The sequence below is a fragment of the Oncorhynchus nerka genome, linkage group LG3 (assembly GCF_034236695.1).
Source record: "Oncorhynchus nerka isolate Pitt River linkage group LG3, Oner_Uvic_2.0, whole genome shotgun sequence".
Lineage (NCBI taxonomy): Eukaryota > Metazoa > Chordata > Actinopteri > Salmoniformes > Salmonidae > Oncorhynchus > Oncorhynchus nerka.
Window position 1 is genome coordinate 44,035,391 of NC_088398.1, and position 25,809 is coordinate 44,061,199.

The window sequence follows — 25,809 nt, forward strand, 5'->3', positions numbered from 1 at the left end:
TATTACAACAACAAAAAACAGAGCGCAAAAGTGTTGTTTCCCAGTCTACACAACCTTAGATGAAAAAAGGCCCACGTCAGGTAATGCATTTTTCATTGCACAGAGAAAACATACAGGACATGCGCAACAGCATAACATTTAGCCTTCCCCTCAGGTTTCTTTTGGAAAAGTATAAACCGGCTCCTTACTTCACCAAATCAGAATGGTGTGGGGAAACACGGGATTAGCAATTCAAATTTTTGTCCCACATTGAAGCTGAAGAGGCCTTAGAAATTCCAGATAGGACATTGCATTATTAAGATAACATGGACAGCAGCAACACAGCCGGGACAAGGAGAGGCCAACGGTCTCCTGCCACATTCTTCTAGCCCAACAGGGAGTGCAACGCTCAGGGAGACAGCGACTCACCCAAGCCCACCTCTAACACAACATCCAACCATACAGGAGCAGCTAACTGGTGTAAACTGAGGCCTTGATTTTGTTTAACTTCCTGTGTCCTACAATGCCAAGGCTGCTACATTATCAAGGATGAATCCTGGTTGAAACTGTCAGGAATGACAAGCGGGGCTTAAAAAAGGTGAACCAGAGATGGAGAGTTGTTCCAGGGATGTCAGACATGAGGGCTGTATGTAGAGTGCTGTGGGTGTAAGACATGGAGGCACTCAGTGAGCCTGCAGCAGAGCAGAGCAGAGTAGAGCCATGGTCCGTGCCTCAGCACAAAGGAAAGAAAGGAACCATGGCTGGTCACTGCACACGACGACAACACCCCCCACCCACTCATCTGCAGCACACCAGCCATTCACCTTAAATCCGTCAATCAACCTCTGTCTATCTGGCCTTCACAGCACTATCTCCGCATGGGGAAGGATCTAGCTTTTCACACTACACACCAAAAATAAAATATTTCAAGAAGCTAAGCAAGCCAATAACCTCACTGGAGGGAAGTTACGGGAGAAATAGATTTTTTTAAAGTTGATAAAAACATTTTTTTTTAAAGATATCAAAACATATCTGAAAATGAGGAAAAAAAAAAAAAGGAAGTTCCAATAGTGGAATTAAGATTGAGAAGCCACATGGTGCAACCGGTTCTCCTCTCAACGCTGGGTCTTGTTGGTGAGCTGACAGACACGGCCATCTTTAAGCCAGTCATGTGGGAAACACACAGTGACATCTCAAGGTACACAGCCGAGGAAAACGGTCTCAGAAGGCGGCTGCATTGTCATTTCTGCTCTCCGTTTTAAAAGATATTAATCGCCCGTGATTAGCATAATCTAATCAATTTTGTGAATCGACTTCTAATTACCAGGAGCACATCTTCCTGAAATTAACCCTGGAAGCACACACACTCATTCCTTTTCACTAAAGCATAATTGTGAAAGAAAATTATTCACAATAAATAAAATAGCTTCACTGTATGCCCATCAAAATCTAACCGACTGTATTAGTTAAGAGGAAAACAAATCACTTAGACCTTTCACTGACGAGAATACAAAGAATGCATGTTGCTTATTACAAAATTGTCTTTCAAGCTGCTTTTTCGCATTTTAGAAATTGGTCTAGTCTTCATCTTAACATGTTGCCTTGGCTAAATCCTAAATTAACTCCAGCAATATGGACACCTTAGAACTAATAATGTGCTCTACAACACACACACACAGTATGCAAATTATGAACAAGAGAACTCTCATTTCAACCAATATGCCTCATTGGTCTTTTAGTCTTGAGATGTTGGGTATCATTTCTGTTTTGGAGTGTTGTAGAAATAACGAGTAATTATCTTGAAGCATACAACCCAGCATAACCTTAAAACTAAAGACAATTTCTTAATGTGAGAAATTTCATTATAATCAAGGGGGTAACACTCCAGAGAGCTGTCTGCATTAGAAACCGTCCATAAAAATACATTGCACAGGAATATTTAATCGGTGCACGAATAGAAGGGCCTTAAAGAATACACAGGTCTGATTTGAAGAGCTTGATTAAAATTAAATGCAATCGTATGCAAAACAACTCTGAAGGTCATTCATACTGTAGGCAATCCTTTCAGAGCCTTGAATAAAAGAAATGCTGCTCTGTGAAAGCACAGTCCGTACGTACTCCTCCATTCCTATTAGAAATTCCTATTTCTATCCCTCCTTACATTTACAGCGTATGAAATTCATCACACAGATTTATTGCGTGAAAACGTGTACACAGCAACAAGACAGATAAATAAGCAGGTAACTCTTGCTAAAGGTCTGAAATGTTGTTTTGACCAACGGATCTTTCTGATTGGTCACTCTTCAGCCTTCATCTTGCATTGGATTCGTTCCATGTCATATCAACAAGCCATGACACCCACCATCTCAGATTGTTCTGAAAATGTTTCTGTAGTTGAAAACACAACATTAACATTACTGCAACATATAGCTGATCAATTAAGCTAATTGATTGCACCCAAAAGAGTCCTTTAAATTTATAGGATCCACATAATATTTAATAAATAGTACCTAACATCTGATTTGGACCACACTTCTTCCTACAATTGAGTAAGACACGAGGAATCCCCCCTCCCACCAAAAAAAATCTAAAGCCAGACTCCACCACCACCACACGCCAATCCCAAACCCCCCCCCCCCCCCCCCCAAAAAAACAGTATTAGTTCTCCATGTCAAATCAAATTTTATTCATACCATGCTTCGTAAACAGGTGTAGACTACCAGTGAATGATTACTTATGGGCCCTTCCCAACAAAGAGGAAGAAATACAAAAGCAAAAACACGTAATAATAAAAGTAATAAATACACAATTAGTAACGATAACCTGGCTATATACAAAAATATGAGACACCCCTTCAAATTAGTGGATTGGACTATTTCAGCCACACTCTTTGCTGACAGGTGAATAAAAATAAAGCACACCGCCATGCAATCTCCATAGATAAACATTGGCAGTAGAACGGCCTTACTCAAGAGCTCAGTGACTTTCATTGTAGCACCGTCATAGGATGCCACCTTTCCACCAAGTCAGTACGTAAAATTTCCTCCCCGTTTGAATACCACTGCTATATGCGGTCTCATCGTCGTCGATCAGGCCCATCACCATTGCGTCGTCAGCAAACTTAATAATGGTCTTAGAGTCGTGGGTGAACGGGGAGTACAGAGGAGGGGACAAAGCATGCACCCCTGAGGGGCCCCCGTGTTGAGGGTCAGCGTGGCAGATGTGTTGTTGCCTACCCTCACCACCTGGGGGTGGCCTGTCAGGAAGTCCAGCATCCAGTAGCAGAGTGAGGTGTATAATCCTAGGGTACTTAGCTTAGTGATGACCTTGGAGGGCACACAAATGGTGTTGAATGCTGAGCTGTAGTCAATGAACTGCATTCTCACATAGGTGTTCCTTTTGTCCAGGTGGGAAAGGGCAGTGTGGAGTGCAATAGAGATTGTGTCATCTGTGGATCTGTTGGGGTGGTATGCGAACTGGAGTGGGTCCAGGGTGTCTGGAATAATGGTGTTGATGTGAACCATGACCAACCTTTGAAATTATTTCATGGCTACAGATGTGAGTTCTACGAGGAGATAGTAATTTAGACAGGTCACCTTGGTGTTCTTGGGCACAGAGACTGTTGGTCTGCTTGAAATGTAGGCATTATAGACTGGGTCAAGCAGAGGTTGAAAATGTCAGTGAAGACACTTGCCAGCTAGTCAGCGCATGCTCGGAGTACGCAGATTGGTAATATGTTTGGCACTGTGGCCTTGTGAATGTTAACCTGTTTAAAGGCCTTACTCATATCGGCTACGATGAGCTCGTCTGATAGGCTCACCTCACTGGGGAACTCGCGTCTGGATTTCCTTTGTTAATCCGTGATAGTTTGCAAGCCCTGCCACATCCGATGAGCGTCAGAACCAGTGTAGTAGGTTCGATCTTAGTCGTACTTTGCCTGTTTGATGGTTCATCGGAGGGCATTGCAGGATTTATTATAAGTGTCCGGATTGGTGTCCTGCTCCTTGAAAGCAAATGTTGCCCGTAATACCTGATTTCTGGTTGGGATATGTACGTACGGTCACTGTGGGGATGACGACGTTGTCGATGCACTTGTTAGTGAAGCCGGTGACTGACTTTGCAAACTCCTCAATCCCGAAACATACACTGCTCAAAAAAATGAAGGGAACACAATGTAACTCCAAGTCAATCACACTTCTGTGAAATCAAACTGTCCACTTAGGAAGCAACACTGATTGACAATACATTTCACATACTGTTGTGCAAATGGAATAGACAACAGGTGGAAATTATAGGCAATTAGCAAGACACCCCCAATAAAGGAGTGGTTCTGCAGGTGGTGACCACAGACCACTTCTCATTTCCTATGCTTACTGGCTGATGTTTTGGTCACTTTTGAATGCTGGCAGTGCTTTCACTCTAGTGGTAGCATGAGACGGAGTCTACAACCCACACAAGTGGCTCAGGTAGTGCAGCTCACCCAGGATGGCACATCAATGCGAGCTGTGGCAAGAAGGTTTGCTGTGTCTGTCAGCGTAGTGTCCAGAGCATGGAGGCGCTACCAGGAGACAGGCCAGTACATCAGAGACGTGGAGGAGGCCGTAGGAGGGCAACAACCCAGCAGCAGGACCGCTACATCCGCCTTTGTGCAAGGAGGAGCACTGCCAGAGCCCTGCAAAATGACCTCCAGCAGGCCACAAATGTGCATGTGTCTGCTCAAACGGTCAGAAACAGACTCCATGAGGGTGGTATGAGGGGCGTCGTCCACAGGTTGGGGTTGTGCTTACAGCCCGTTTGGCATTTGCCAGAGAACACCAAGATTGGCAAATTCGCCACTGGCGCCCTGTGCTCTTCACAGATGAAAGCAGGTTCACACTGAGCACGTGACAGTCTGAAGACGCCGTGGAAAACGTTCTACTGCCTGCAACATCCTCCAGCATGACCGGTTTGGCGGTGGGTCAGTCATGGTGTGGGGTGGCATTTCTTTGGGGGGCCGCACAGCCCTCCATGTGCTCGCCAGAGGTAGCCTGACAGCCATTAGGTACCGAAATGAGATCCTCAGACCCCTTGTGAGACCATATGCTGGTGCGGTTGGCCCTGGATTCCTCCTAATGCAAGACAATGCTAGACCTCATGTGGCTGGAGTGTGTCAGCAGTTCCTGCAAGAGGAAGGCATTGATGCTATGGACTGGCCCGCCCGTTCCCCAGACCTGAATCCAATTGAGCACATCATGTCTCGCTCCATCCACCAACGCCACGTTGCACCACAGACTGTCCAGGAGTTGGCGGATGCTTTAGTCCAGGTCTGGGAGGAGATCCCTCAGGAGACCATCCGTCACCTCATCAGGAGCATGCCCAGGCGTTGTAGGGAGGTCATACAGGCACGTGGAGGCCACACACACTACTGAGCCTCATTTTGACTTCAGCCTGTAGATCAGCCTGTAGTGTAGTTTTCCACTTTAATTTTGAGTGTGACTCCAAATCCAGACCTCCATGGGTTGATACATTTGATTTCCAATGATAATTTGTGTGATTTTGTTGTCAGCATATTCAACTATGTAAAGAAAAAAGTATTTAATAAGAATATTTCATTCATTCAGATCTAGGATGTGTTATTTTAGTGTTCACTTTATTTTTTTGAGCAGTGTATTTGGGTCTGTGCTAGCGAAACAGTCCTGTAGCTTAGCATCTGCTTCATCGGACCACATCCGTATTAAGAGCATCACTGGTACTTCCTGTTTGAGTTTTTGCTTGTAAGCAGGAATCAGGAGGATAGAGTTATGGTCAGATTTGCCAAATGGAGGACGAGGGAGAACTTTGTATGGGTTTGTGTGTGGCAAAAAGGTGACCTGGAATGTTTTCGCCAATAGTTGCACAGGTGACATGCTGGTAGAAAATAGGGAGGGCGGATTTCAGTTTTCCTGCATTAAAATCACAGGCCACTAAGAGCGCTACTTCTGGAAGAGTATTTTCTTGTTTGCTTATGGCCCTATACAGCTTGTTGAGTGCGGTCTTAGTGCCCGCATCGGTTTGTGGTTGTAAATGGACAACTATGAAAAAAAGGAGGCGCGCACACACACCTCCCCCTTGATCTTACCCAACGTTCTATCCAGCCCAAAAAACTAGCTAGATGTACAGTATATTATCAGTGTCCTTGTTCCGCCACGACTGAGAAACATAGGATATTATAGTTCTTCAGGTCCCGTTGACAGGATAGTCGCGAACTGAGCTTGTCCAGTTTGTTCTCCAGTGATTGTACTTTCACCAATAGAACGGGGTATAGGCAGTTTATGTACTCGCCGACGTAGTGTCGACATGGTGCCAACTGGGTGGCTTTGATTTCTATCGAATTCCTCATGTCTTGCTCATTGTTAGGAAGAATTATGGCCCAAATCAAATGTTTGGTACTATATTTATATGAACCAGAGAAATTAAAATGGCCAATTGGGTGCAATCAATTAGCTTAAGTTCTCAGAGATCAAATTATATTGCAACTAAATAAGATTTGAGGAATGCTTATCTGTTTCTATACCATTTCAGAACAATCTGAGATGGTGGGTGTCGAAATCCTCTGTGCTTTTTGAGGTGGAATGACCCATTGGGTAAGGGATATCAAAGGGAGAATAGACACCTCAACAACTGCTTGGACGCTCAATAAACATGCTAGTGTGGAGACTATTACCACAAAGACGACAAAAATAGTTAATTCCGGAGGAATTTAATTATAAAAATGTCATGTCCTTTTAATGTTTGAGGGCAAAAGTCACACAATGAAGCAATTTGTATTCAGCTATGATGAATAAAAGAGTGTTTCACATTTGGCCTAATTTCTACGAGAGCCACTTGAATCCCGATCCCAGGTTGACCGGGGCTTGCCCAAGGCTAAGTGTAAGTGACCATTTAGAACACATGAATATCGCAACTTGAACATCCCACGCTTCTCTCAGAGAGAGCAGGCATTACTGTTAAAGGAGAAAAAAGCCTAAGTAACCCTGTGCACCTTTAAAGAAGGACTCAATACTTTTTTGGGACAATTAATCAAGAGTATGAGCTCCATCATAGAGCTGGGCCTGTATCCAAAAAGTGACTCAGAGTAGGAGTGCTGATTGAGGATCAGGTCCCAACCTGTCCATAGGCCGTCATTGCAAATAATAATTTGTTCTTAACTGACTTGCAGAGTTAAAGAAAGGTTAAATTATTCACTATAATCTAAAAGGCAAAACTGACCCTAGACCAGCACTCCTACTCATATCTTTTGTGGATACAGGCCCTAGCCTGCATGGCTACAGATCCCCCAATCCAATTTAGTTATGTCATTTACAGAAGGAAAAGGTCAGAGCATGGCCTTGGCGGTACCGCACAAGACCGATGTTACATGTAAATCAAATTTAACTTTGTTAACAGAATCACAGTTTTCACCACTGTAAAGCATCACAGAGACATCTTAACTTAATTTGGGAAACAGATGTCAAAGTGAAAGAAAAGCATAGTTTCTCCCCCCCCATCACTATCATTAACTAGTACTGAGAAACACAGAGGAAGTGTTCAAGCAACAACTAATCAAACCACTGTAGGACTATTTGCTATCAGAGACTAAAATTACTATGAGCCGATTTGGAATAGGGTGCCTTTTCAGGTCATTTCAAAGTGTAAACAGAAAGCAAAAAAATAAAAAATAAAAAGAACACTGCAATCACTCCACTGCACTTCCTGCTGTACACCTTCCAAACACCCTTCACGCATCAGGCCACAGAAAAAAAGATAGCGTGTGTTTTTATTTTCAACGTCATTATGTGAGCTCTCTGATACCCTGGATTCGTCTCCGGACGAGAGGCAGCGAATGTAACCTCTGTCTGCACAGTGTTTGTCAGCCATTGGAAAAGGTTATCAGACAGTGGTGTCAGAACCTTGTACGTAACAGTATGATCATCCCTAGTGAAGATCTCATACCTTGTCTAATACTCCTGTATGGTTTTCCAGTAACATTGTGGTCAGATCCTAGTATTTTTTTCTGTCATGATGTTCAGATTCACAAATAAAGTAGACCATGTCATATTTCAAAATCCTGTATTCCTTACAGGAGGAAATGGAGGACAAAAGATTTGAGACTAAAAAAGGGAGAAGCAGCAGGAACAGAGAGTTGATTTTAATATTGCTCCAAAACACCTGAAATTCGTCAGAGAGTTAACAGTGAATGTGTGGGTGTGCAGCAGTGGATCCTATACCAAGTGTATTCAGGGCTGAAAGAGTCACTTGGGATACTCATCAGACTATTTTTATTTTGATGAATGTGCAGAGAAAATAACTAATTTCCTTTCTGCCTCTGAGCCATCTTCAAAAAAAGAGGGGGGGAAAAAAAGAGCTCCTCTCTGCTAAATGAACGTTTCCATAATCCCAGTGTGCACTTCTCTGGGCCTCAGAGCTCCACTTTATACCATATCCTAGCTAAATGTGCAGCCTAATACGCTGCTCTACGGCCTTAGAAAGCTGTAAATGTTCACGTTAAAAGAAGGATATTCCATTAGGGCTGGCATTGCCAGGAACCTCATGATACAATATCATCACGATGGTTAGGTGCCGATACGATATGCATTACGATTTTCACGATTCTATATGCATTGCGATTCGACACAGACTTTAATTGTGATTCGATGTTCCAAGCATATTGCTAACCACATGTCTGCTGCAGAGGAACAAGAGAGAGCCGTGATAAAACGAGTTTTGGTCAGTCATGGAAATATAAATGCGCTGAAAACAAATTGGTTCCCCATTTAAAATGATGGAGAACGAGCTATGGAGGAAAAGTTTTTGTGCAGGTACAACAAACTTGAGCAAAAATAATAAAATCGCCATATTGTCAAAATAATATCCCGATTCGCAAATATAAATTTTTCCCCTAACACTATATTTTAAAATAAATTATTGTTGCACTAGAGGCTACTACTCAGTTCCAACTGCATTTGAAATCAGATGCTTTTTCAAGGCAGTTGGCTTTTTTACTGTGAAGGAAATTGGTCTATAGATAAAACGTACCAACATACCTCATATGGTGTTCTATCCTATCATTTATTATCCAACATTGTCAGATTCAGCTTATAAAACAATACTTTTACAAAATGTCAAGGGTTTAAGGCTTGGCTAAAAATCACTTGCTACTTTACAACCTGAGGGACAAAATATTCCTTGTTGACATCACACTAAACTAGCCTATACTGTATAATCGAATACAACATAGGGTCAATTATGTCCATAAGTAATACAAACTCTCACCATACTGTAGGCTAATAAAAACCTGTATGTAGTTGCTTGTGAGTGATGCGAATCCAAAAAGCTTGTTTTACCATGACAAGAGGCATGTTACTAAACCTGTTTAAAGCTGTGCTGTCTGCTAGCACAATGACTGGTTTGACTGTGGACTGAGCCCACATCTTTCAATCATCACATCACAAGGTTTCTGAGAATGAGGCTACGGTGAGTGAGCTAATCTAGCCCATTCATTTCATTACAACATCTGGGAGTACTTCAACTGCTCACCCCTGCCCAGCAGAATTCTGAAGTGGTCTGGGATTTTTTTGTTTTTTAAATCTCATGGCTTGTATGAATGCTAGGTCTATGTGATCTCAGGGTAGAGATGGGCACGCACACAAACACACAAATAGCCTTTTACAGTGCACTCAACATTCACAAGACACCATTCTGGGGTAAAATATCTAACCGTGGCGTGCTGACAGAGACTGAAGGGCAGGCTGAAATGAATGAAGTGAATTCTCAGCGGGAGTGGCTCTGGCGGCTCTACACTCATTTGCATGTGAAAACATAGACGGGCTCCTCGTTCACCTGTGACCACATGAACCTCACAATTCCTCAAGTTTCACACATCCCGAACACTCCCCTCCCGTATTCAAGGCAAAAACCCACATGAACCCTTTTCTTGCCACAACATTTCAGGTGCTGTAAGTCACTGCAAGATAATGAAGGTGCAAGCCATTCCAAAAGGCTGAAATTGGAGCTGATGAGATGCTTTCACATAGTCATGAAGCTTATCAGACCATAACAGCAATAACAGTCAAATACCCCTATTTCGTGTTTGCCTACCACCTGTATGCCCTCTAAAATTCCTCACTGTTTGTGTTTTGCTAGCAGGCCCAGGTGTATAGAAGCTGGTGTGAAACAGAGCAAGTTGCACACAGAGAGAGAGAGTCCTGCTCCTCCTCACACACAGCTCCTGTTACCGCCAGTGTGCTGTGTGCAGCAGGGCCTGAAACAGGGCAGGACAGATGCCTGGCATAACAGGAGAATCTCACCCTCAATACAGAGGAACGAAAATAACTGCCTCTTGACTTCCAGGGTTTCAGATACAACAACCTCTCGAGTGGAAAGACAGACACACAGGCTACACGTCTGCATTAGGCTTCACATAAATGGGGGGGGGGGGGGGGGGTTCTCATCACATTATGAAACAGGCCTAGACAGACTCAATGACTTTGACCACAGGTACAGTTTAGAAATGTTCTTTAAAATATGTTCCTGTACTGTTAGACTATAACATTTGATTTATAAAAGGGGAAAAAAATGAAAATCATTTCATTGTAGTTTCTCGTGAAACAACAGACGTCTCCCAAATAGCAGAAAATTCCATATTTAGGTTACTACTTTTGACGGGAGCCCTTGCCTAGTGCACTAAGGGATTTGGGTGCCATTTGGGATGCACACTATATCCTTTCACTTGTGCTTGACAAACAAGGATTCCTGAGGCAGTACTGGTGTACACAACAGTTCCATGGCCAATGTGCCCGGTCAATGCTGCGATCATTGTCTCACCAAGGACACGCCACAGCCTTTCCTAAACACCACATTATCCCACTTAATACTATTCAGCGCTGTTTGCCTCTCCTATTGAGATACAACTCATCTCAGTTAACCTTGAGCAACAGTACAAGGCTTTCTGTAGGGTAAAGGGATCTCGACGATATCTCGACGATAGCCACAGCAGTGGGACAGGACTCTATACTCTATCGGTACTAAACTCACATCCATTCTTATTGCTAGGTTTCACCGCTATTATACAAAACATTAGGAAGACCTGCTCTTTCAATGACAGCATGACCAGGTGAAACAAATCACAGTTTGTGTCACGTGCGCCGATAATAAACAGTGGCGAGACTATATACAGTAGCGAGGCTATATACAGGCACCAGTTAGTCGGGGTAATTGAAGTAGTATGTACATGAATGTATAGTTAAAGTGACTATGCATACATGGTAAAGAGGGGTTTGGGGGAGACACACACACACACACTTGGCTTGGGGGTAAAAGCTGTTGAGAAGCTGTTGAGAAGCCTCTTGGTCCTAGACTTGGCGCTGCAGTACCGCTTGCCATGTGGTAGTAGAGAAAAAAAAGTATATGACTGGGGTGGCTGGGGTCTTTGACAATTTTTAGGGCCTTCCTCTGACACCGCCTGCTGAAGAGGTCCTGGATGGCAAGCCGCTTAGCCCCAGTGATGTACTGGGCCATACGCACTACCCTCTGTTGTGCCTTGCGGTCAGAGGACGAGCAGTTGCCATACCAGGCAGTGATGCAACCAGTCAGGATGCTCTCGATGTTGCAGCTGTAGAACCTTTTGAGGATCTGAGGACCCATGCCAAATATTTTCAGTCTCCGGAGGGGAATAGGCTTTGCGTGCCCTCTTTACAACTGTCTTGGTGTGTTTGGACCATTCTAGTTTGTTGGTGATGTGGACACCAAGGAACTTGAAGCTCTCAACCTGCTTCACTACAGCCCCATTGATGAGAATGGGGGCGTGCTCGGTACTCCTTTTCCTGTAGTCCACAATCATCTCCTTTGTCTTGGTTACGTTGAGGGATAGGTTGTTATTCTGGCACCACCGGGCCAGGTCTCTGACCTCCCTATAGGCTGTCTATTCGTCGTCGGTGATCAGGCCTACCACTGTTGTGTTGTCTGCAAACTTAATGATGGTGTTGGAGTCGTACCTGGCCACGCAGTCATGGGTGAACAGAGAGTACAGGAGGGGACTGAGCACACACCCCTGAGGGGCCTCCAGTGTTGAGGATCAGCATGGCAGATGTGTTGCTACCTACCCTCACCACCTGGGGATCGCCCGTCATGAAGTCCAGGATCCAGTTGCAGAGGGAGGTGTTTAGTCCCAGGATCCTTAGCTTAGTGATGAGCTTTGAGGGAACTATGGTTTTGAACGCTGAGCTGTAGTCAATGAATCCAGATGAAAGCTCTGATGCCTTATTGATGTCACCTGTTAAATCCACTTCACTCAAAACAGTGCAGATGAAGGAGAGGAGACAGGTTATAGAAGGATTTTTAAGCCTTGATACAATTGAGAGATGGATTGTGTATGTGTGCCATTTAGAGGGTGAATGGGCAAGATAAAAGATTTAAGTGCCTTTGAGTGGCGTATGGTAGTAAGTGCCAGGCACACCGGTTTGAGTGTGTCAAGAACTGCAGCGCTGCTGGGTTTTACCCACGCTCAACAATTTCCCGTGTGTATCAAGAATGGTCCACCACCCAAAGGACATCCAGCCAACATGACACAACTGTGGGAAGTATTTGAGTCCCTGTAGATCGCTTGACACCTTGTAGATTCAATGCCACGACAAAAATTAGGCTGTTCTGCAGGCAAAGGGGGGTGCAACTCAATATTAGGTAGGTGTTCTTAATGTTTGGTACACTCAGTGTAAGTTAACACGTGTATTGTACTATACCCTTTATACTGTTAAAATTTGAAAAATCGGACAAATATTGTTTCTAGTTTCTGACTGCACATTTTTGGCTATAATCCGACAATAGGATCCTCTTCAGTCTTATTCAAGCCTGCTGCTTCAGGAGAACCATGTCTAACAGACTAGAAAACCAACTACAATGACAGCATCTGTCAACCATTCGTTTGTACAACAAAACACATATTTGGTGGACTATACGAAAACCAGCATACACTTGCCTGGGAAAACGAGGCCAAATTAGCGAGAGCAACTTAACACCACTTGGCAAATTAGCCGACATCTGGAGTGAATGACAGGCACTCGAATCGTATTAATTGTGACCGTGAGGGCAGGCAGGGAAGGGAAGCAACGCAACGCTTTTTTTTCTTGCTTTTTTCCTGAAGCATGCCATCTAAAGCTAAACATTTCCTCCTGAATATTCAGGCCAAGTGAATACAATATTCATTTTGCTGCAGGAGAACAGTTGATGCATAACAATGAGAGCTGCTAATGAAATCAACCATCAAGCTGAAATGCATACATATTAAACCGGGGTCTCAGTGTCACACGCTTTTCTTTTTTTTTTTTGCATCGTTTGTTCTTTTTCCTCATTTCTCTCCCTGACCTTTCAATGTTTTTCTCTTATCTTGAATTTGCTCACAGCCAAGAATGGTGATTGCATTTAATGACGATTTTATTCTGGACATGTACAAATAATCTCTGACGGGGTCTCTAAAAGCTTGCATTTTCTGACCGTATTAAAAAGGTTGTTTTCGCAAACAATGCATTTTAAAATGTTATTTGAACAAGAAAATCCTGAGCCATTTCACGACTCCAATATCATAAATTAAGTGTAATTGCCATTCTGCTAAACCTCTGTTTGTGCCAAGAGTATAGGCTTACTTATGCAATTTATGTCATTTATAGCAGAGTGTTTAAGTCATTAGAAGTAGGCTAATCCAATGCAAATCTTGTTTAAAGACCAGGTTCTCAAATCAATGATCATAATTGTTAAACAAAACAAATGCAGGGAACCCATTTACAGTGTTTCTCCTATATTCAGCCAGAAAAAGATACCCGTGTTTACATTTGATGTCCGTATAAACACTTGCATTCACACGCACAGTGTATTTAATCAAGTACAGGACCAATGGGAGTGAGAGAACCAAAGCACTTAGGCTAAATCTCTGTGTAGCAGTTTGCTGTATCTAGCATTTGACTACGTTGCGAATACCTGACGAAAATAGCCTACATTTTTTAGACAAAACAGCAGGTAGCCTAGCAGTAATATTCATTAAATACAGGGTCCCTCTTAGGAATGATGAAAAAAGGCAGTTCTTTAAAAAAAAAAAAAAAAAAATGTTTTTGCCTAAGCTCTACACAGCACAAGCCAATGCTAGTTCCCTGACTCCGCATACAGATCTTTCCCTTAAATTGTCATTTGAATCATTTTTGCACATTCCTTGTAAACAAAGGGAGGGGGATAATTGATCAAAGTGGGAGAAAGAGATCCCGGTGAGTGGTGGAAGGTCAGCCCCCGCCAGCCAACCGAGAGAGCTGATAGGGGGGGGGGGGAAAGAGCCCCATTGCTCCCGAGCTGCCATTCCTCTTCCCTGACAAAGACTCCATCTGCCACCGAGCCATTCGCAGCCTCCGATTCAGAATACCAATGATTCCCAACCATTCTGCAAGTCTAGCGTTCACCTTGGTATCACCTCTACGTGCGTCTGATGCGCTGACGGTACAGATCTCCTCCCTGCAGGCAGCAGTGCACTGCAGGCTGCCAGCCCAGCCCACCACAGAGCACAGCACTCATACAGCTAAGTGGCATTTATGCAGTTCCTGGAAGGACAGCATTTTATTAGCATCAATATTATTTAAGTCTTTTCAGATCTGTGCGAGATTTCCAACCCATTATAATTCACACTCAAATGGTAATAAGCGGTGATTGGCGAAGTGGGAAGGATTTAAATCATGCCAAAGTAATGAGAGTGGGATGCTTTACCTGCAAATCACAGTGATTCCAGGGAACACGGTCTGAAAGGATTTTCATTTTGCTGTGCATAGTGTGTGGTGTGCATTTTGCCAGCCCTCAAGAGGCGATGGGAGTCAGAGTGAGAGGGTGGAAAAATCCCCTGGCCTCTGCCGAAGTCTCAATGCCAGCATTAAGGGAAAGACAGGCAGCTGGTCCTAACATCCCAATGATACTAAAGAGAATTCAATTTTCCCCTTCGCCATCTGCACACCAAACCAGAGACACACACTTATGGGACAGCCTCCTCTCCTATTAGAAAAACTCCCTTGTGTCGACCATGCCAGTGCTGTCCCAAGACCCTGTCTTTCCTGACCTCTCGACCCTGAGGGGAAGCGCCGGGATTAGTTCAAGTTTATTGACAACAAATTAGCATCTGTGGTGGCGCAGATGGCCGGAGCTCAACCCTCAGCTTCAAATACCGATTCTGTAATTACTTCCCTCACGTTCAGTTATACCTTATTCCCACTTCCTTTAAAATAGAGGAACAACGCACAAATCCAATCACAGCCAGAATGAGATATGGAAATTCCCTGATGTGTGGTTGCTTCAAATGGGGCTGTTTCTCATGTCTACTTCTCATGGTCTTGAGGCCTTGAGAGAAAGGTCACACTAGGCCTTGTACTAAGCACAACTGAAACTAAAATGATTCAACTGGCTTTGTTTCAAGTCGGTGATACCTCCGCCAGGGGGGCTACTGAGGTTAGTATGTAACACCAGAGAGAAAAGAGGGGGGGGGGTCAGTGGGATCTATCCTATCAGTTTAGGAGACAGCACTTAAAGCAAGACCTGTGTGACCACCTCCCTCCAGCCAGATCCCCGGGGAGCACAGCCATCCTGACCCCAGCCAGCAGAGACACACAAATCCCCTGCCTCGGCCTCCTTTGCATCTCCACCCTTGCCCCCCTGCAGTCCTCAGCCTGCCTACTTTTAAAACACACCCAACCACCTAGCCCCGACAATCTCTCCCCCCTCTCCATATGCAGATACACGGCTCACTGCGGATGACCTACAATCGCTCGGCAAATTGAAGCTCAACAATCATGGTAGTGCAACAGCGCAACTGAATCATGGCAGTGCGCTTCATTAAGGTACATTATTTCCTGCTATATTTGCCTTTCCGAAGAGGCATAAATATTTGGCTCCGTTTGTGCACACATTAGCAGCAAGGCAGGCATGCATGCACCACACGGGAGATGGAATGAGTGGTTTACACCCTTCCAATGACAAGCGATATCTAACGTCTCCACCAAAGATCTGAGGATTCATTAATTCAGGGAATGTATTTAACAAAGACACAAGAATCCAGAGAGGTTAAGCAGATGAGAAGTGACAAAAGTCTGACTTCTCGGTCTCCACAGTACATCAGTAAAGCTGCTGACCACAGCATAGTTGTTGACAATTAGCACGTTAAAAAGTAGCATAAAACAGAGACCTTCGGTGTCGGATGAGGTTACCAGTATGCTGCATAATTCACAAGTGTAAAGCCCCACTGATGTGTCTCCCAGACGGTCGCCTTTCAGAGAGAGCGGTGTGACGCTGAACAAGCTCAAGTGTAGCAAGATATCTCGCAGACTGTATTAGGGCTTAACTGAATGAATAGCCTACACTAAAATGTTAGCATAAAAATTGGTAGCGTACACAGATTTGCAGACATAGTCGCAGGTGCAGCATAATGATAGTGTTTTAGCTCCAACAGTGCAGTAATATCTAGCAATAAAAATATTTAAACGAACACACTATCCAGAAAAAAATATAAATTAACAAATATTAGAACGAGCAATGTAAGAGACCGGAATAAATAACAAATTAACAAAAACAAATATATAACACACACAGTCTGGACACACCTACTCATTCAAGGATTTATCTTTATTTTGACTATTTTCTACATTGTAGAATAATAGTGAAGACAACAAAACTATGAAATAACACATATGGAATCATGTAGTAACCAAAACAAGTGTTAAAACAAATATATTGTGTTTGAAATTTTTCAAAGTAGCCACCCTTTGCCTTGATGACAGCTTCATGAGGTACAGTAGTCACCTGGAATGCATTTCAATTAACAGGTGTGCCTTGTTAAAATTACATTTGTGGAATTTCTTTCCTTCTTAATGCTTTTGAGCCAATCAGTGGTGTTGTGACAAGGTAGGGGTCGTATACAGAAGATAGCCCTTTTTGGTAAAAGACCAAGCCCATTATTACTTTAAGACATGAAGGTCAGTCAATACGGAACATTTCAACTGCAAGCACAAAAACCATCAAGCCCTATGATGAAACTGGCTCTCATGAGGACCGCCACAGGAAAGGAAGACCCAGAGTTAAGTTTGTTAGAGTTCCCAGCCACAGAAATAGCATATATTGCAAATAAATGCTTCAGAGTTAAAGTAACATACACATCAACATCAACTGTTCAGTGGAGACTGTGTGAACCAGGCCTTCATGGTCGAATTGCTGCAAAGAAACCACTACGAAGAAGAGACTTGGTTGGGCCAAGAAACACAAGCAATGGACATTAGACGGCTGGAAATCTGGCCTTTGGTCTGATGAGTCCAAATTGGAGATTTAAGGTTCCATCCGCTGTGTTTTTGGAAGATGCGGAGTAGGTGAACGGATGATCGGCGCATGTGTGGTTCCCACCGTGAAGCACGGAGGTGGTGTGATGGTGCTTTGCTGGTAACGCGGTCATTGATTCATTTAGAATTCAAGGCACACTAAATCAGCATGGCTACCACAGCATTCTGCAGCGATACGCCATCCCATCTGGTTTGCACTTAGTGGGACTATCACTTGTTTTTCAACAGGACAATAACCCAAACACACCTCCAGGCTGTGTAAGGGCTATTTGACCAAGTAGGAGAGTGATGGAGTGCTGCATCACATGACCTGGCCTCCACAATCAACCAACCTCAACCCAATTAAGATGGTTTGGGATGAGTTGGACCGCAGAGTGAAGGAAAACCAGCCAACAACTGCTCAGCATATGTGGGAACTCCTTCAGGACTACTGAAAAAGCATTCCAGGTGAATCTGGTTCAGAAAATGCCAAGTGTGCAAAGCTGTGGGCGGCTGAGAAGAATCTATATTCTTATTTGTTGAACACTTTTTTGGTTACTAAATGATTCCATATGTGTTATTTCATAGTTTTGATGTCTTCACTAGTATTCTACAATGTAGAAAATAGTACAAAAAAAAAATAAGAAAAACAGTTGAATGAGTAATTATGTCCAAACGTTTGACTGGGCCATTCTTGATACACACGGAAAACTGTCGAGCATGAAAACCCCAGCAGCATTGCAGTTCTTGACACACCCAAACCAGTTTGCCTGGCACCTACCCTGGCACCATAGCCCGTCCAAAGTCAATTAAATCTTTTGTCTTGCCCATTCACCCTCTGAATGGCACAAATACACTAACCATGTCAAGGCTTAAAAATCATTCTTTAACCGATCTCCTCTCCTACATCTACACTGATTGAAGTGGATTTCAAGTGACATCAATAAGGGATCATAGCTTTCACCTGGATTCACCTAGTATGTACAGTATGTAAGCATTAGGGATGCACCGATATTCCATTTTGTCGATACCCAATAAAAAAAATTTGCAATAAAAATGACACCCGATATTAAAAATGTTGAGGCCTTTTGTTGAGCAGGCGTTTCAATGCCATGACAAGAGGGTATCATGTCTGCTGCAGACACAGTTGATTATCTAATTTCTCCAGTCAGTTGGAGCTAGGAGTATGTTCATGTTTCCAAGTTTCAAACATGTTCTCAAATGCCATTGAAATGGCAGCAGCGGTATGAGAACCAGCACATTCTTGAGCATGCAATATGGCTTTCCTCTGCACGAAATCCTCGTCGACCCACTGTGCTGTCAGACTCAGCATGCTCATGGGGCTGGCATCGCTGGTCCAAATGTCAGTCGTGAAGCTAATAGCAGTGACGCCCATAGCAAGTAGCTCATAGATGCACAGTATTGTTGAAATGCACAACTCCGGTAGGGCAACATCTGAAAAATAAAACCGACTTGGTAGTGTGTACCGGGGCTCGAGGTGCTCTACCAGTCGGCGAAAGCCAACATCACCCACAACAGAACAGTTGACTGTCAAGGGCAATTAATTCCATTATCTTGGCGTTAAGTTGTATATCTAAAATGTTCTTACTCTTTCAAATGACAGCACAACTTGAACTTATTTCATTATTGGAAGGGTGCGCAGAGTATTTTTCTGCTTTTGTTCTGTGTAACGCTGTATTTTTCGTGGAGTCATTACGTCATCTACCTACGATATAATTGGGCTCCAGAATGGCGCAGCAGTCTAAGGCACAGCATCTCAGTGCTAGAGGTGTCACTACAGACCCTGGTTTGAATCCAGGCTGTACCACAACTGGTTGGGAGTCCCATTAGGGCGGCGCACAATTGGCCCAGCGTCGTATGAGTTTGGCTGGTGTAGGCAGTCATTGTAAATAAGAATTTGTTCCAAGCTCACTTGCCTAGTTAAATAAAGGTTAAATACAAATATAGGTATGCACATCGGCGTTAAACTAGACAGATATCGGGCCGACACAGATGTTGGCATTTTTAACTAAAATCATCTGATTTGGCTATATCGTACATCCTTAGTAAAACATTAGTGACCATTGTTCAATGACTATGTACATTGGGCAGCAGTCTCTAAGGTGCAGGGTAGAGTAACAGGTGGTAGCTGGCTAAAACAGTGACTAAGGCTAGTGGTGACTATTTAACATTCTGATGGCCTGGAGATGGAAGCCGTTTCTCAGGCTCTCGTTCCCAGCTTTGATTCACCTGTACTGTCTCCGGCTTCTAGGTGGTAGCGGGGTGAACAGGCCGAGGCTCGGGTGGCTGAGGTCCTTGATCTTACTAGCTTTCCTGTGACAAGCCAAATTTCTTCAGCCTCCTGAGGCAACACAGTGCATAGCTTAGTGCTAGCCACAGTGCATAGCCCAACTGACATGTGAGCAACCAGCACTAAAACCAAACACAAGGGGAGAAAGTTTGGTTGGAGGAACCCAGCAATATAATAGAACAGTTTGTAGGAGAGGAGATTCAGCCAGGGCGACTGGCTGGGCTGATGCAATTCATTGTGAAGTCCTAGCATCTCGCGGCCCAGCCGCCCACTGCTTGTGACCTTTGGGGTTTGTTCTACTCTCCCTGGGCTCGCCGGGGATTGACAATCTGGCTGTGTCCCGAATGGCACCCTCTACCCATTGTAGTGCAGTACTTTTGACAAGGGCCAATGAGGTTCTGGTCAAAAGTAGTGGACTATACAGGGAATAGGGTGCCATTTGGGACACATCCCCAGTCATTAAAACACCTTGCAGTCCCAATCGAATGAGGTGGAGCGACTCTGCTTAAGCATTACTGACTCCTTGGAAAACAACCCACCTTGACTACCGTTCCTCACAACAGCTCTGGTCTGTTATTCACAGGAAGTCTTGCGATCTACGTAGGCTAATAATAACTGATGTTGTAGTTAGGGCTGGGAATGGCCAAGGACCTCAATATAGGATATTATCACGATACAGTGCCTTCAGAAAGTAGTCTGCTTCTAAATCTGCATTGCTTGCCGTTTGGGGTTTTAGGCTGGGTTTCTTTATAAGCACTTTGTGACATCTGCTGATGTAAAAAGGGCTTTATAAATACATGTGATTGACATTCATACCCTGAGACGTATTCTACATTTTGTTGTGTTACAGCCTGAATTCAATATTGATCAAAAGTGTTTCTGTTGTCACCCATCTACACACACACAATACCCCATCATGACAAAGTGAAAACATGCTTTTAGAAATGTTTGCAAATGTATTGAAAATGAAATAAAGAAATCTAATTTACATACATATTCACACCCTTAAGTCAATAATTATCTTTGGCAGCGATTACAGCAGTGAGTCTTTCTGGGTAAGTCTCGAAGAGCTTTGCACAACTGGATTGTACAATATTTGACCACTTTTATAAATTCTTCAAGCTTTGTTAAGTTGGTTGTTGATCATTGCTCGACAGCAATTTTCAAATCTTGCCTAGGATTTTCAAGATGATATAAGTCAAAACTCTAACTAGGCCATTCAGGAAACTTCAATGTCTGCTTTATAGGGTATTGTGTGTAGGCCAGTGACACAAAATCTCCATTTAATCTATTTTAAATTCAGGCTGGAAAAAGTCCAGGGGATGTGAATACTTTCTGAAAGCACTGTATGTATTGAGACACTCACAATTCTGTATGCATTGCGATTCATATACTGTGATTTTACTGCGATTTGATGTTCCAAACATATTGCTCACCATACACTGAGTGTACAAAACACTAAGAACATAGTCTTTCCATGACATAGACTGACCAGGTGCATCCAGGTGAAAGCTATGATCCCTTATTGATGTCACCTGTTAAATCCATCTCAATCAATGTAGATGAACGGGAGGAGACAGGTTAAAGAAGGATTTTTAAGCCTCGAGACAATTGAGACATGGATTGTGTATGTGTGCCATTCAGAGGGTGAATGGGCAAGACAAAAGATTTAAGTGCCTTTGAACAGGGTATGGTAGTAGGTGCCAGGCGCACCGGTTTGTGTCAAGAACTGCGACGCTGCTGGGGTTTTCCACGCTCAACAGTTTCTTGTGTGTATCAAGAATGATCCACCACCCAATGGACATCCAGCCAACTTGACAACTGCGAGAAGCATCGCCGTCAACATTGGCCAGCATCACTGTGGGAACGCCTCCGACACCTTGTAGAGTCCATGCCCCAATGAATTGAGGCTTTTCAGAGGGCAAAAGGGCAGGGTACAACTCATTATTAGGAGGGTGTTCCTAATGTTTGGTATACTCAGTGTATGTCTGCTGGAGAGGGACAAGAGAGGGCCATGAGAAAATGAGTTTTGATCAGTCATGGAAATAAATGTGCTCCCTATTTAAAAAGAAGATGGAGAACAAGCTATGAAGGACAAATACTGGAGTTTTGGTGCCGGTACAGACAACTAATTCAAAAATAATATTACGATATTGTCAAAATGGTAGAAATCGAAATATCGTTTACGATATATCCTAACTGTATCGACCCACCCCATCACTAGTTGTAGTACACTGATACACGTATCCTGTGTAGATTTAGGAATCAACTTTGAAAAGAGTTCTTTCATCACCAGCTCTCTCTCCTCGTCCTTCCCTCCCCACCCCTGGCCAAGAGCAGGGAGGAGGAAGAGCAGATGCTGAGGCTCGAGTATTTACTACCCCATATATAACACAGACACAGCAACCTGTTAGCCATTCAGGCTCGTCGCAAAATACACTCTTTGAAGCCACACCGTTAACTGTAGGGAGGACATTAATAAAAACATTTAAAAGGAGAAATGGAAAAATATCACTGGTGTTTCAGCACACTCAACCCCCCACCCCGGGCATCTCAGTAAAACACACCAGTCAATAGGGCTCTCCGAACCCCTTCCCTCCCATCCTGTCTCCTCAGCCTTTTCAGCAATAAGAGCAGGAGGAGAGTCAGGCAGGCTTCTAGGTAAACTCAAGGTTACTGATGGCTACCATAGGACATTCTGGAAGGTTCCCATAACACACAACCTGGGCAGGATCTGGGATGATGGGATTCCTCTCCTCAATCCCCATTCCAACTCTTTCTGGAACGCTGTAGATGACCCATCTCCTGGCAGGGTCACACAAAGATTCTATTAGGGTTTTCCTCAGGATCACAAAGTTAGCTGAAGAACGTCCCTGCCCTCGGTTTAGCACAACGACTTCAGTAGAAAATAACATGTTGCCGATAGTTACTTCGCAATGCCCTTTTACTTTCAACAATACACATTTCAAATGCTGCCGGAGGGAGAAAACAATTATGTGACACACTGTTTTGGTTGGACGTTTTACTGTTGAAGAATGGAACAGTGAAAGTTTGTTAGACCGTCAAGCCTCGGCAATAGCAGCCTTGAGAGGCCCGACAAGCAGCCAAGAGGAAAGAAAAAGTCCAGCAATAACACTGTCTTGCTATTAGTGACATACACTAGACCCCTGATAATACCTGATCCCTCTCACACGTATGCAACGGTTGAAAACGGTTGAAAAACCAGTACAGAAACCAACGACTGAAATACTGAAGTATTTACAGTAAACTCCGGAGGTTTGTGCAATTCCTGAATCGAGGGACTTTCGGGCATTTCTCTGAGGCTTGTGTGTTGTAAACACGTGTTCTACATTGCACCGAAAATAACTCTGGGGCTCCTCACACCGTGTGGTAGTGATTGTTGCAGTAAGTCAGACTGTCTGATAGGAGTGGAGCTGAAGCTTTGATAGCCCTCCTGACATTGTCTGGGGTGCAACACTACACTACTATTTACAGAGGCAGCCATGCAGCCACTATTCAAAGCTTCTTTATGTAAAGTGGCTCACTTTCAAATTCAAAACAAAGGCAAAGGACAGCTCAAACTCCACCAATTACCCCAATTTGGTTGACAGTCATTTATTTGGAAATAGCCAAAAGTAATAGAATGCTTCTTTTCATACAGATTAGTATGTTTTGAAACTCTGACATGCTAATTCCATGCAAGACGGGCAAACTAATTAGAAATTCCCAAACGGAGCAAAGTGTACTGTAGCACAAACTAATTCCATTAAAGAGGGCCTTGTTAAATCTAGGCCTAATTGGAAAATGCTCTAATCCTATACCTAAATAATGCTTTGAACTGAAGAGTTGTGCTTAGTCCAGTAGCCTATCCCTTCGTGACTTTCAAAGTCCAATTTGACAAAATAAACAGATTTTCGGACACAAAAATAAAACAAAAAAACAAACAGGGACTTCAAACACAAACAGTGGGGACAAAATTGTTTACAGCTGCGATGGGCGATTAGAATGCAGTCAGTGTGACCAAACACTTACTGCTGAAGGATCCTCAATTCTGTGACATCACGGCTCTGCAAGCTGAAACAGAAGAAGACAACAGTCGGCCTAATTGCTTTATTTTATTGATTTATTCATTCTCCATAATTCCTGCCTGAAAGCAATATGAAAATAAAATAAAAATGCTAATTCGAATGGGTTTAGGCCTTGAGGGGGGAATACCTTATCCATTCTAACATCGACAGGGAATCAAAGCCCTGCTGCAGCAGCTTTGCATTATGGACCGATCAAACAAAACAAAAGGCTGGTGTATTTCAAATATGACAACAAAAATCAGCTACAATTGGAATGAGCCATATCTAACCCAAAACTGCTAGTCTAACTAGTTTGAGTCAAATCGGTGACTAAGTAGTCTACAATATTTCACATCTAGACAGATCCTCCTATTTGTACTCAAATGAGTGTCTGTCTCAAGTCCAGCAGCTGTTTGTCAGCCAGTGCAGTGGATTGAGAGAAAGCGTGCGACATGCTGGTGGTGTCTCTCCTCTCACGTTGTTGGAGGAGTCGTGTCACACTGGTGTGGAGCTCGACACCGTAAGGCAGATCTCAGCTCATCCACAAATCGCGCACCCCTTCTCCCCCCTCCACCAACACGCATATCATCCCGGGAGATTTGGATCACCAGAAACAACAGCACTTGCAGAAGCACTCCCAAACATTTTTGGCAAGACAGCAAATTTCTTGTATTTCATTACACATTTCCATCTGGGTTCGTTTCAATTGGAATGTGAAGGAAACGAGGGCTGCGGCAGTTTAACACTCGGTGTCAGCAGCAGACTTAAGCACACATGATTTACAGCCTCGACGCATCACTCAAATTCCCCTAGTCCACCACGCAATCTGTCTACAGGACGACTACGGCTTCACAACGGAGCCAAGGGAAACAGACATGACTAGTGTTCATACAACAGACTATTATAGCAGCACAAACAATTGACTGTCAGCAATAGATCCAACGTCAATGTAAGCGATCACGTCAACGTTATGACAACGATCATCATTAAAAAAGACAGTCTATAAAATGAACAATGTACTGAATGAGGTCTTTATAAATCAGACTACTCATTTTGTTTTTGTCATAGAGGAGATGAACATAAAGGGTTTCTATTCTATTTGTTCAGCGCTCCAGGAGTGGAGTCTAAAACTCAAGACAGGCTACAGATGAAGCAAGCAAGTATGGGCACAGATTCCTAGGCCTGGCCTACCTATGATTTATCTGAACACCAGCCCGTAACATATAAACTCAAACAAGTCATTCTCCTGCTGCACTTGATTAGGCCTAACTTGCTTTTTGGACAATCCTCTCTAGGAACTGTTCTCAGTGAACACTGTTTACTGAGCGAGGCAAACAGGATGCTGTTAAAAACTACACTTGTGCCATTTCAGCTCAGGAGGCCATTTGCTCTCAGTCACCGTAATCTTGCTACGACTGCTGCTGTGGGCCATGCCATTTCCCTATCCTAGAAAATGTTTTGCTCAAAATGGCTTCAAGCCAATTACTGGTATCTAAGGAGTGTCTCCATCTTTATTCACTCAAAGGATGGGTATCAATTACACACTAATTAGAAAGACACGCCTCCTCCTGCTACAGCTTAGTAACAAATCCATCCTGATTCACCCGGTGTTGATAGAAGACAGAGTATTTTCTCCTCCTGTTTAGCATAACCTAAAACTACCAGTACTTTAACAGGATCTTAGGTTACACACCATATAGCCTAACCTGGTAATAAAGGTTTGACTAGCTGTAAACTCAGTGAAGATGATAACCCATATGTTGTCCCTCTACGGTGAGGTTTATGGAGATTAAAAGCAGATGAAGAAAACGTTGGCGAAAGCACATGTTAAACTCATGTTGTCCTATAGTCTACGGAGGAAGAAAATGTAGGCTAACGAATTGGATCAAGGCCTGGGTCTAAGCTGTCCAAGATCCCCCATACATGGCATTGAATTGTTGGTTACGGGCTTGTAATTAAGTATTTCACGGTAAGGTCTACACCTGTTGTATTTGGCGCAGGTGACAAATACAATTTGATCGGTTTCAATGTTGGTTAAGAAAATCAATATAAATAGCCTACAGGCCTACATTGAGGCACATTGGAAAAGGTTTAGCCTACATACAACAGCATGGGCTGACTAAAGAACGCC

At 43.5% G+C, this 25,809-nt stretch overlaps 1 protein-coding gene across 11 annotated transcripts in view; it reads right to left on the bottom strand.

Annotated features, from left to right (window-relative positions):
• Positions 1–25,809, bottom strand: part of LOC115108467 (bromodomain adjacent to zinc finger domain protein 2B-like) — a 102,706-nt gene that overhangs the window by 64,546 nt on the left and 12,351 nt on the right. For 10 of the 11 annotated variants that reach the window (XM_065012211.1, XM_065012169.1, XM_065012196.1 and 7 more), the window contains exon 2: positions 23,644–23,685. The exons of the other annotated variant lie outside the window; for it this stretch is intronic. The gene's annotated coding sequence lies outside the window, so the exon portion shown is untranslated. The remainder of the gene's footprint in view (positions 1–23,643; positions 23,686–25,809) is intronic. 11 annotated transcript variants of the gene reach the window in all.